The sequence below is a fragment of the Suncus etruscus genome, chromosome 1 (assembly GCF_024139225.1).
Source record: "Suncus etruscus isolate mSunEtr1 chromosome 1, mSunEtr1.pri.cur, whole genome shotgun sequence".
Lineage (NCBI taxonomy): Eukaryota > Metazoa > Chordata > Mammalia > Eulipotyphla > Soricidae > Suncus > Suncus etruscus.
This window is the reverse complement of record NC_064848.1, coordinates 37,548,935-37,561,451: the sequence shown is the minus strand read 5'-3', so window position 1 is coordinate 37,561,451 and position 12,517 is coordinate 37,548,935.

Genomic DNA, 12,517 nt, shown 5'->3' with positions numbered 1-12,517 from the left:
TCAAGTACAACCAGTGCTGTTGTAAATGCAATGAGAAATGGACTTTCATTGACTACTCTTGGGAATGCCAACTGGTCTAGCCTTTTTTGAAAACAATATCAATATTCCTCAAAAAATTAGAAATTGAGTTTCCATATGATCCAGAAATGCCCTTTAGAAATATACTCTAAGAAATATACTCGAAGAATCAAATAATACCTCTTCATTCCTATGTTCATTACAGCATTATTCACAATACCAGAATCTGGAAACAACTTAAGTATCTGAAAACAGATGAGTAAAAAAAAGAAAGAATGGTACATCAACAAAATAGAATAGTATACAGCTGTTAAAATGAAGTTCTGGGTCCGGAAAATAGCACAGTGGTAAGGTGTTTGCCTTTCAAGGGGCCAACCTAGGGCCAAAGGTGATTTGAATCCTGGCATCTCATATGGTCCCTGTGCCTGCCAGGAGCGATTTCTGAGTAGACAGCCAGTAGTAACCCCTGAGCGCAGCCAGGTTTGGTCCAAAATCCAAAAAGAAAAAAAAAAAAAAAAAGAAAGTCTTAAAGTGTTCTTATTTGTGGATGGATAATACAGAGTATTTTGATAAGTAATATAAATCAGAGGGAGAGAGATATAAAATTAAAAAATAATATGGCAATAGTATCCAGAGACAATAAAGATGAGGGCCAGGAAAACCAGTTCAGGGTAGGAAGTTTGCCACAAATATTGGGGTGGTTCAGTTAGGGAAGATATGTAACCACTATGACAATAATAGTTCTGAACAAGAATTAGATGCTGAGACAAATAACATGCATGACACCTTTTCTGATACAATATTGCAAACAGCAGTCTCTAAAAGGAAAACAAAGAGAGATACAGTAAAAATAAAATTTCTTCCACCGAATCATGCAGGAGGGAAGTCAGGGGAAGATCCTGAGGTCAACTAGGGACTTCAGTGGCAGAAAATGTGCACTGCTGAAGGTCATTTTACACAATATGACTAAGAAGTCAAACATGAACAATTTTGTAGCTTGCTGTGGGAAAAGGCAACAACTGTATCATGAATAGCCTGTCAACTACCATGTGTAAATAAACAATAAAAAATAACCACAGGAGAAAAACAGAAATAAAATCAGTAAATACAAGACATTGTTATGGGCATTGCTTATTTATACTTTAAACATTCTATAAGGTAGAAGACAGTCTGTAAAAAATAGAATTTTTCCTTCCCAAATGTCAATAGTTCTAAAAAGGTAATGTAAGGTACCTGCCTTCTAGAATTTTGTTTTGTTAAAATAGAGTAAAGTAAAATTTTATAATCACGATATCACATTTTCTATTCATTATTTTAAGGTTAAAATGGTTTGAAATCATTCGTTTTAATTTAAACTTTTAAAAATAAAGTAATTTGAGAACAGTTTCTAATATTTCAGTAGATAAGATCAGAATTTTCTGTATCATTTTAGAATGAATAAACTCTGTCCAATGCTAACTCACCAATGCAAGTTCAAAAGAAAAAGAATAAGATATTTTTTTTAAATGGAAACTTGTAAAACTCTGAGAGGTTCCTTCCTGAATAAACTTAAAAACCATTATCTGACATTCATTTTCACAAATCCAAACAATAAATTTCTCATCTGACTTTTAAGGAAAGTTAAATATAGGCATATGAAAAGAAGGATAAAAAGATTAAAGACTTTTCTTCTCCTAAGAAATATGTTCTCTTATAAATGTTATATGTGTTGTCAGTTCCATTTTGCACCTGTATTTCCTAAGAATAGGACTTAAATGTGAAAACAGAGAAACAAATAAAAAAATCTTTACAGGTATAGAACTCTACTACTCTATACTAACTACTATTAGTTTTATTAAATTTTTCTAATTTCTTCATTATTATTGAGAACCTCAATAAGGGTAAGTTATCTAATGAAATTTATTGGTGATTTTTAGATATTTGTTATTTATCTGATACCTCTAGCAATAATATAGTATTCAACACAAATGCATTATCTGTAGAATAAAGTACTGTGCATGTAATTAGATTGTTTAACTTTTCTAGTCCTCGCCATAAAGCTAAAATATTAAAAAAAAAATCAAAGTACAATGGCTATTTCAAAAGTCAGTGTAGCTTTTTTTTTAATTTTCTAGTAACTTTCCTGAGTATTAAATTAATTCCTCCTGCCAAGTCATTTTGTTATTTTCTGACTGAATTTCAAAAGATAATGATGATATCTAGGAAAATGTTTTTAATCTCATTCAGAGTAAAAGAAAAACTTAGATATTTATTTAAAATATTAACTGTAAAATTAAAACTGTACAATTGGTGATTTTTTGAAGGGAAAAAAATAAGAAGAAGCTTTCTTTGATTTTTTAATAGTTTTTTCAAGTTTTTCTCTCATTTTCTTCCATTTTTGATTGGCCACACCTGATGATGCTCAGAGATTATTCCTGTTCTATATGTTCCTAATAAATTAAGTCATGTGGATTTAATAAAAAGCAAATCTGAATTCCTGTACTCTGAAGGACTCCTATAACCTTTATTCCTAGTGTCAAATATAATGAGAAAATTGTAAAAATAATAGACCTGTTAAAAATAATTTCTAATAATTATATGAAGAAAATAAAAAAAGGTTTGAAGAGAAATATTTATTTCTTTATGAAAACATTGTAGATGGAAATTAAGATTGAATGTTTGTAATGCATAAATTCAGTGATTAAATGTAGTAGAAGATCTGAACTGAGGACCATTAACCAACTGACTAGAGTTGTGTATTTTAATAAACAAAAAATAACATTTTTGTTTTTTTATTTTTTGTTTCCTTGTTTTATGTTAGCGGGCCCCACCTGGTTAAGCTCAGGGGTTACTCTTGTGCTCAGAAATAGCTCCTGGCTCGGGGGACTATAATGGACATGAAGAATCGATCCCAGGTTCATCCCAGGTTCATCCCAGGTCAGCCACGAGGAAGGCAAACGTCCTACCCTCCGGCCCCCAAAATATAACATTTCTTAAAATTGACCACTAGGTAGATTTTTTTTTGTTTGTTTGTTTTTGTTTTTGTTTTTGTATGTTTGTTTTAGGTTTTTGAGCTACATTCATACAGTGGTACTCAGATGTTACTCTTGGCTCTGTGTTTGGGAACAATGAAAGATGCGGGGGACTGAACCCTGTTAAGCTACTTGCAGGGCAAATACTCTATACTCTGTGTTATAGCTCCTGCCCCCCCCCCCTTTGGTAGTTTTATTTGTTTGGGTTGTTATTTTTCTAAAATTTTATAATATAAAGTCAATTTGCCGTGCATGAAGAAAAAAAAAATGCTTAAATTTTTCTCTTTTAAAAATTACACTACAAAGGGGCCGGAGCCATAGTGTAGTGGTAGGGAGTTTATCTTGAATGCTGCTGACCTAGGACGTTTGATCCCAGGATTCCTATATGGTCCCCCAAATCAGGAGTGATTTCTGAGGGCAGAATGAGGAGTAACCCATGAGTGTCACCGGGTGCGGCCAAAAAATAAAAATAAAAAAACACCCAAAGAACAAAACAAAACAAAAAAACAATACAAAGAATTGGTGCAATTTGGTAGGAAGCTTGCACGTATTTCCAGCCCTATCAATAATACCCTCAAACCTCAACCAGTAGTTATTTCTTAGTGCAGAGTCACAAATAAATCATAAACCCCAATGAGTTTGGCACAAAAGACAAAAATGTATACAGAAAAAAATAAACTGAGAAAAATATATTGAAGACAGAGATGTACTCCAAATAAAAAATTAATATTAATTTCTTATTATATTACTATTTGCACTAAAATTGTTCTTACTCAATAGTGGATAGAAAATGAAGTCATATGTCACAAGACTAAATTCAATTCCCAGCTATAGAATTTACTATAGTTGTCAGATTTTGCTATATAGAAAACAGCCTTACAATTTCTTGGTCCAATAATAACAGAAAACGTTTTGTTTTGTTTTGTATTTTTTACAGTTTACCACTCTTTGAATTCTGGATATTTGACCGATCTTAACAAAATTATACCAGTTGGGTTCCTGACTGCTGAGATGTTTCTATATGTCACATGTTTTATTCTGAGTCAAGCAGTGGCTGAGACATGATATTTCTTATGACCTGCATAAAGTTCATCAGAAGGCCAGAGTGATAGAAGAGCAAGTGATGTGCTTTCAGGGAGGGAAGGAGACCTGGGGGAAAGGAAATAAGCATAAGAAGAACAAATCAAGAACAGAGTAAGAAGACACAGGAGAGATGGATGTTTTGTAATTCCTCAGCTGGAATGTAGGAAGCTCTCTAATTGACATGTACATATATCCTTTTGACTGAAGAAATTCACATAACAAGATGAATATCATTGTTGTGGCTTTGGGACCACACCTGCATATGCTCAGGAGTCATGCATGGTCTTTTGGGCAACAGTGCTGAAAATTTAACCCAGGCTCCCTACATACGAAGCATGTACTCGGTACTTTGTGATATGTCTAACTCTTTACTCAGTTTGTAAATTTATGAGCTGCTAAAATATATATATATATATATATATATATATATATATATATATATATATATATATATAAAGATCAAACTTTGTCCACATATATTCTTGCCATAGAGCAGTGGTTGGCAAGCCACGAGCCGCATGCGACTCTTTACACTTTTTAATGCCCTCTTCTGTGTGCTGGGCAGCCACTCCAGGAGTCAGGACTCTGCTCCTAACCTCTGTCAGTGCCACATTAAAAAGTGTAAAGAACTGCACTCTCCAAGCAAGTGAAAGCAGAAATTAACAGATGGGAATATATTAAACTGAGAAGCTTCTGCACCTCAAAAGAAATAGCGCCCAGGATACAAAAGTCCCCCACTGAGTGGGAGAAACTATTCACCCAATACCCATCAGATAAGGGGCTAATCTCCAAAATATACAAGGCACTGGCAGAACTTTACAAGTAGAAAACATCTAATCCCATCAAAAATTGGGGAGAAGAAATGGACAGACATTTTGACAAAGAAGAAATACATATGGCCAAAAGACACATGAAAAAACGCTCCACATCACTAATCATCAGGGAGATGCAAATCAAAACAACGATGAGGTACCACCTCACACCACAGAGAATGGCACATATCACAAAGAATGAGAATAAACAGTATTGGTGGGGATGTGGAGAGAAAGGAACTCTTATCCACTGCTGGTGGGAATGCCGTCTAGTTCAACCTTTATGGAAAGCAATATGGAGATTCCTCCAAAAACTGGAAATCGAGCTCCCATATGATCCAGCTATACCACTCCTAGGAATATACCCTAGGAACACAAAAATACAATACAAAAACCCCTTCCTTACACCTATATTCATTGCAGCACTATTTACCATAGCAAGACTCTGGAAACAGCCAAGATACCCTTTAACTGGCTAAAGAAACTGTGGTACATATACACAATGGAATATTATGCAGCTGTCAGGAGAAATGAAGTCATGAAATTTTCCTATACATGGATGTACACGGAATCTATTATGCTGAGTGAAATAAGTCAGAGAGAGAGAAAGACGCAGAATGGTCTCACTCATCTATGGGTTTTAAGAAAAATGAAAGACATTTTTGCAATAATAATTTTCAGGCACAAAAGAGAAAAAAGCTGGAAGTTACAGCTCACCTCATGAAGCTCACCACAAACAGGGATGAGTTTAGTTAGAGAAATAACTACGTTTTGAACTATCCTAATAATGAGAATGTACGAGGAAAATAGAAATCCTGTCTAGAGTACAGGCGGGGGTTGGGTGGGGAGGAGGGAAATTTGGGACATTGGTGATGGGAATGTTGCACTGGTGATGGGTGGTGTTCTTTACATGACTGAAACCCAAATACAATCATGTATGTAATAAAGTTGGTTAAATAAAATAAATAAATAGAAATGAAGAGCATGAAAACTGGTCTTCAACAGAAAGTTTGCCATTGGGGTAGAGTTGGGGAATGGTAAAAAAAAAAGTGTAAAGAACTGCAGCTTGCAGACCACTACAGAGAATAGTGAAGATTAGAGAATTTTAATTAAATTAATATCTTATAGATGAGTTCTTTTCTTCTTTTAATCTGTAAAATTTTACTTTTCTTGTGAATCAGCCCACGAGCTGTATTTTGTCACTTTATACCACCACTGCTGTATGGCCTTGTAGGTTTCTTGTGATAGGTCTGCTGTAAGTCTTAAGGATGCTCCTTTGAACATAACTTCCCTTTTTTATCTTGTTGCTTTAATATTCTTTTACTATCTGTGGGATTTGTCATTGTGACTAGATGTATATTGATGTTCTTTTCTTTGGGTCTCTTTTAGCTGGTACTTTTGAGCATGCAATATCTGGTTGCATGTAGTTTTTAACTCTGGGGTTTTCTTTGCAATGATGTCTTTGACTGTTGATTTTTCTGGTGATTTTCTTACGGGGTCTCTGGGATTCCAATAACTCTTATATGTTTCTGTTGAGTTTATCAAAGACTTCTATTTTCATATATTCACATTCTTTGAGGATTTTTTCCATTGTCTTATCTTTTGCTTTACAGCTCTTTCTAATGTCTTCTCTTGTATGGAATTGTTATGTATCTCATCCTCAAGCTCACTGATTCAGTACTCAACTGGTGGTACTCTGTTGGAGAGGCTTTCTAGTGTGGTTTTCATTTTGCCTATTAAGTTTTTCAGTCCTGTTTTCAGTTTGGAGCTTTTTTTTTTAATATAATTTTTATTTTGATCATAGTGTCTTACATATTGTTGACAATAACATTTTAGGTACATATTTACATAAAATCAGGGGGGATTCCCATCTCCAAATTGTCCTCCCTACACCTCCGTTTTTGTCCTACCTCCCATTTCCTCTTCCCTCACCCCCAGGGCGGCTAGAATATGTGGTCCCCTCTGTATCCAACCCACTACCTAGTAGTCTTGCACCTGTTTGGTCTTGATGCCTCCTTTATCTCCCCCTCTAACTGTAGGCAGCTTTTTTATTTCTATTTTCATATTTATGGTTCTTTCAGCTCAATCCATGCCTACTTTGAGTTCTATGAGGATCTTCCATATTTCTTCGCTACTATGAGGATCCTCCATATTTCTTCTCTAAACTCTTTATCTCAGTGGCTAAATAGGTTGGCACTTTTTGGGTCATCAGAACTGCTATTTTTATGTTCTATCTTTATTTTCTATTTTGTTGGCCTGTATTGTTTCCCCAGTGTCATGATTGTAGTGTGTTGTTTTCTGCATGTTGTGCTAGGGTTCTTTCACTAGGAGAAGTGCCCGGCTGAGCAGTGAAGTGGAATGTCTGGGCTCCTCTGGCTCTGCCCTTCCTTGGTGGGATCAACTCCCCTCCAATCATGTGGCTTCCACAGTCTCCTCTGGGTGAGATTGGTCCAAAACTTATGCAAGCTGTAGGTCTTGGGCCACTTCCAAGTTGACAATGCATGGTTCAAGCTGAATGAACCACAAATAATCAAGACTTGAATCAAGAAATTGAAAATATCTGGCACCATGGTCCATAGGACCAGCATTCAATTTTAACTAAAATTTTAAATAATTTATATTAATTCTAACGTTCATTTTTAAGCATATCAAAGTAAAGACCACAAAACTCTAAAACAAAACATAATATCTGATATTCTTTGATCAAAAAAAGAATATTACAAGAGAGTGATTTATCTCTTCACAAATGATAAACTTTTCTTAACTATCTCTTCTTTAGAGACCACCAATATAAAATCTAACAAATATGCCTTTTATTTTTGCACTCTATCAGGGAAATTAAAATACTTAGATTATGTTGCATGCATACCCTTTATCAGAAATTCTTTTGTAAGGACATAATAAAAGTAGCATTTTATGTTCACTTTATTAATTTTTTAAGGAAATCTAAAAGCAATTCAATTAAGTTAATAAGCAAAGACCTTGGACATGATTCACATTAGTTCAGCGCATTGATAGACAATAAAGTATTCAGAAATAATTTAACAATTTATTATAAAATAATATAACCACAGGTGAAATACCCCCAAGCATTGAACACAAGTCAATCATTGAACATCCCAAACCTGAGATGAAAAATAAAGACATGAATAAAAAACTTGTAGGATTACCAAGAATAGAGATATTTATGAATTATTGTTCTTAGTGACTGACTTAATAGTATTCCTTGAAAATAGCTATCATTTTTCTATAAAGCAAGCATTGTAAAAAGTTCGAATTTGATTGTGTTACTTAAAATGTATAATATTTTTAAATTTAAGAAATATAATAACATCATTTCATTTTTGAGTGGCTCTAGACCATTTGACACTTTGCAGAGCAGAATTAGAGACTGTCCTTGACTTTCTGCTTACTTAAGTATTTGCTTCTTGCTATTGATTTCTCACACATGATACAAGTCTCTAAAGAAGAGTATAGGTAACAATGGCTGAAAATAAAAGATTGCATTTGATATTTCTGTTCAAGTGCTAGCTGGAAAAATTCTGGCAAGGATTATACAAAATCTGTCTGTATTTTCAAATTTCCCAGAAATAGGATGATCAGTAAGTAGCATACCTGTCCAACACTAAAAGAATTGAATGAAAACCTATTTAGTTATACAACCAGCAAATATCGGGTTACAAATATAAATAAGTCAGGCATTATAAAAGACTTTGTAAAAATTATTTTATTTAATTTTAAAAATACTCTGAGATTGTCTTCCCCATATTTTAGCATTGGGTTTTAGTTTTATGAAAGATAATGCAATTTCTTTTACTTTATTCTGTGTCACATTCATCAATGAGTTCTCCAATAGCACAAATTGCAATTCTTAAAAGCTCTTTTGGCACCAACCCTCTATTACTTATTTTACAGAATAAGCAAGCAAATAAGGTAAATGTGGTACTAGATATATTAATTGCCATTTATTTCAGTTTTGTTTCTCCACTATGATTTACTAGTAAGCTGATTCTCAAAACACTCAACCTTCAATTCTTTCTCAAAATAGTTGTTACAATTATATTAGAAGAAATTCACTGATGTCAATTCTTTGCTTTAAAATCTGTTCCAATTCTTTATAAAGATTTCTGGAACTCTTACTATGCCTCCAATCAAAATGCAATCTACTCCACACTACCAACCAATCTAAATCTTTAATACATTCAATCAATCTGAGTGAATGACTTCAACCCAAGAGAACAATAAAGATGTCTTTGGGGCTTAAGTGATAGCCTAGGGGTTAAAACAATTCATATGCAAACAGCTGACCTGTAGGATGTTCTGAGTATTACTATAGTACTCAGTGCACCTTAAGTTCGATTTAGTATTTAAACTCTATTTAACTATATGTTTAGTATAACTCAGACTATATCTCAACTCGTACTACATTGCATTTCATTTATATCTGATTCCCTTATCATGTTATAAATTCGAAAATGAAAGCATTTATAACTTCCCAAGTCTACTCTATTTTGTGACATAGCTCCTGGCACCGAGGAGGCTTTTTAAAATGTTCACTACATTAGAGACCATTTGTTTTGTGCCAGTTTGTTTTTACTTTGGGGACTACAACAAAGATACTCAATGGTAACTCCTGGATTTACACTTAGGAATTACTCCTGACAGTGTTCAAGAGACATCTGATCCCTAGATGTCAGAGACCAAATACAGGTGGCCTGTGTTATAGGGTGCCCTTGGTAACTGATGTTATTCTGCCTTAATAAAGGGTGTATTGCTCTTTCTTATAAAAATAAATAAATAAAAAGAAGCTTCAGGGGCTGGAGAGACAGCACAGCAGGGGTCACAAACTCATGGCCCTTGGGCCATTTGCGGCCCTCCATACAACATTTTGTGGTCCGCAGCCGGCCTTCAAATAGCACAGTATTCACGATTATTCACTTACTGAATAATCACAATAAAAATCGCATTAAATATTCACATACCCCAAGCAGTTCCCTTCAGGGTATGCAAATGTTTAATGCGATTTTTTGCGATTTTTTTTCTTACTAATGTGATTTTTTTATTGCGAATATTCAGTAAGCGAAATCCCTTATGCAGCCCTGCCTCACCCCGACTTTGCCTCCTGCGGTCCCCAGGTAAATTGAGTTTGAGACCCCTGACCTCAGGTGATTGGTTCGAATCCCGGGGCCCCATATGGTCCTCCGTGCCTGCCAGAAGCTATTTCTGAGCAGACTGCCAGGAGTAACTCCTGAGCACCGCTGGGTGTGCCCCCCCCAAAACCCCAAACAAACAAACAAAAAAGCTTCAATTTATATTGATTTTTTTATTAAATTAGTTAGATTAAGTGAGAAGATAGTTTGTACAGTAATCTCTGCAATAGATAAAATAGTTTCAGAAACCAGCATCAATTATAGTAAAAAAGGGAAAGACTTAAGGGAAAAAGCCCATGTCTTTAGACAAAGTGTGATCAAAGATATTTAATATGAACATTGACCGGAAAGGTCCTGAATAAAATGTAAACCTGGTGTACAAAGTAATGGAAGATATTTGGAATAAATGAATCTCACAATTACAAATAATACACCATTGAAAAACAACAGCAGTGATGAAAATATATATTAAATATATATTTGAGTGATTATTATTAAAATACATTGAAGTTTTGCTCTCAGCACAGATATGTGCTGAGAAAAAACATACTGAAACCTACAGAATTATGGTAGACATACAAGAAAATTTTGCTGCTTTTACTTTTCTAAAAGATGATCATGGTTTATTAAAAATGTTTTTCCTATAGGTTATCGAGTTGTTTATTGGCCAAATAGAGTCTCTGAAGCCAGGGTCACACCAGAGGCTAGAACTATAGAAAATTAAAATCAAGATATGCATCTTTCTTTCCCCTATTTGGGTAGATTCTGTTCTCCTTTTGCCCTTTATCTCAATTTTCTACTTAATCACAAGAAGTTAATATGTTTTTTTCTTGTAAAGTTCTGTCAGTGCCTTGTATATTTTGGAGATTAGCCCCTTATCTGATGGGTATTGGGTGAATAGTTTCTCCCACTCAGTGGGTGGCTCTTGTATCCTGGGCACTATTTCCTTTGAGGTCAAAAGCTTCTCAGCTTAATATATTCCCATCTGTTAATCTCTGCTTTCACTTGCTTGGAGAGTGCAGTTTCCTCCTTGAAGATGCCTGTAATGTCCTGGAGTGTTTTGCCTATGTGCTGTTCTATATATCTTATGGTTTTGGGGCTGATATCGAGGTCTTTAATCCATTTGGATTTTACCTTCGTACATGATGTTAGCTGGGGGTCTAAGTTCAATTTTTTGCAAGTGGCTATCCAATTGTGCCAACACCACTTGTTGAAGAGGCTTTCCCTGCTCCATTTAGGATTTCCTGCTCCTTTATCAAAAATTAGGTGATTGTATGTCTGGGGAACATTTTCTGAGTATTCAAGCCTATTCCACTGATCTGAGGGCCTGTCCTTATTCCAATACCATGCTGTGTTGATAACTATTGCCTTGTAGTACAGTTTAAAGTTGGGGAAAGTAATTCCTCCCATATTCTTTTTCCCAATGATTGATTTAGCTATTCGAGGGTGTTTATAGTTCCAAATGAATTTCTAATCCCATCAAAAAATGGGGAGAAGAAATGGACAGACACTTTGACAAAGAAGAAATACATATGGCCAAAAGACACATGAAAAAACGCTCCACATCACTAATCATCAGGGAGATGCAAATCAAAACAACGATGAGGTACCACCTCACACCACAGAGAATGGCACATATCACAAAGAATGAGAATAAACAGTGTTGGTGGGGATGTGGAGAGAAAGGAACTCTTATCCACTGCTGGTGGGAATGCCGTCTAGTTCAACCTTTATGGAAAGCAATATGGAGATTCCTCCAAAAACTGGAAATCGAGCTCCCATATGATCCAGCTATACCACTCCTAGGAATATACCCTAGGAACACAAAAATACAATACAAAAATCCCTTCCTTACACCTATATTCATTGCAGCACTATTTACCATAGCAAGACTCTGGAAACAACCAAGATGCCCTTCAACAGACAAATGGCTAAAGAAACTGTGGTACATATACACAATGGAATATTATGCAGCTGTCAGGAGAGATGAAGTCATGAAATTTTCCTATACATGGATGTACACGGAATCTATTATGCTGAGTGAAATAAGTCAGAGAGAGAGAAAAAAACACAGAACGGTCTCACTCATCTATGGGTTTTAAGAAAAATGAAAGACATTCTTGCAATAATAATTTTCAGACACAAAAGAGAAAAGAGCTGGAAGTTCCAGCTCACCTCAGGAAGCTCACCACAAAGAGTGATGAGTTTAGTTAGAGAAATAACTACGTTTTGAACTGTCCTAATAATGAGAATGTATGAGGGAAATGGAGAGCCTGTTTAGAGTACAGGCGGGGGTCGGGTGGGGAGGAGGGAGACTTGGGACATTGGTGATGGGAATGTTGCACTGGTGATGGGTGGTGTTCTTTACATGACTGAAACCCAAACACAATCATGTATGTAATCAAGGTGTTTAAATAAAAAAAAGAAGTTAATATGTCCATAT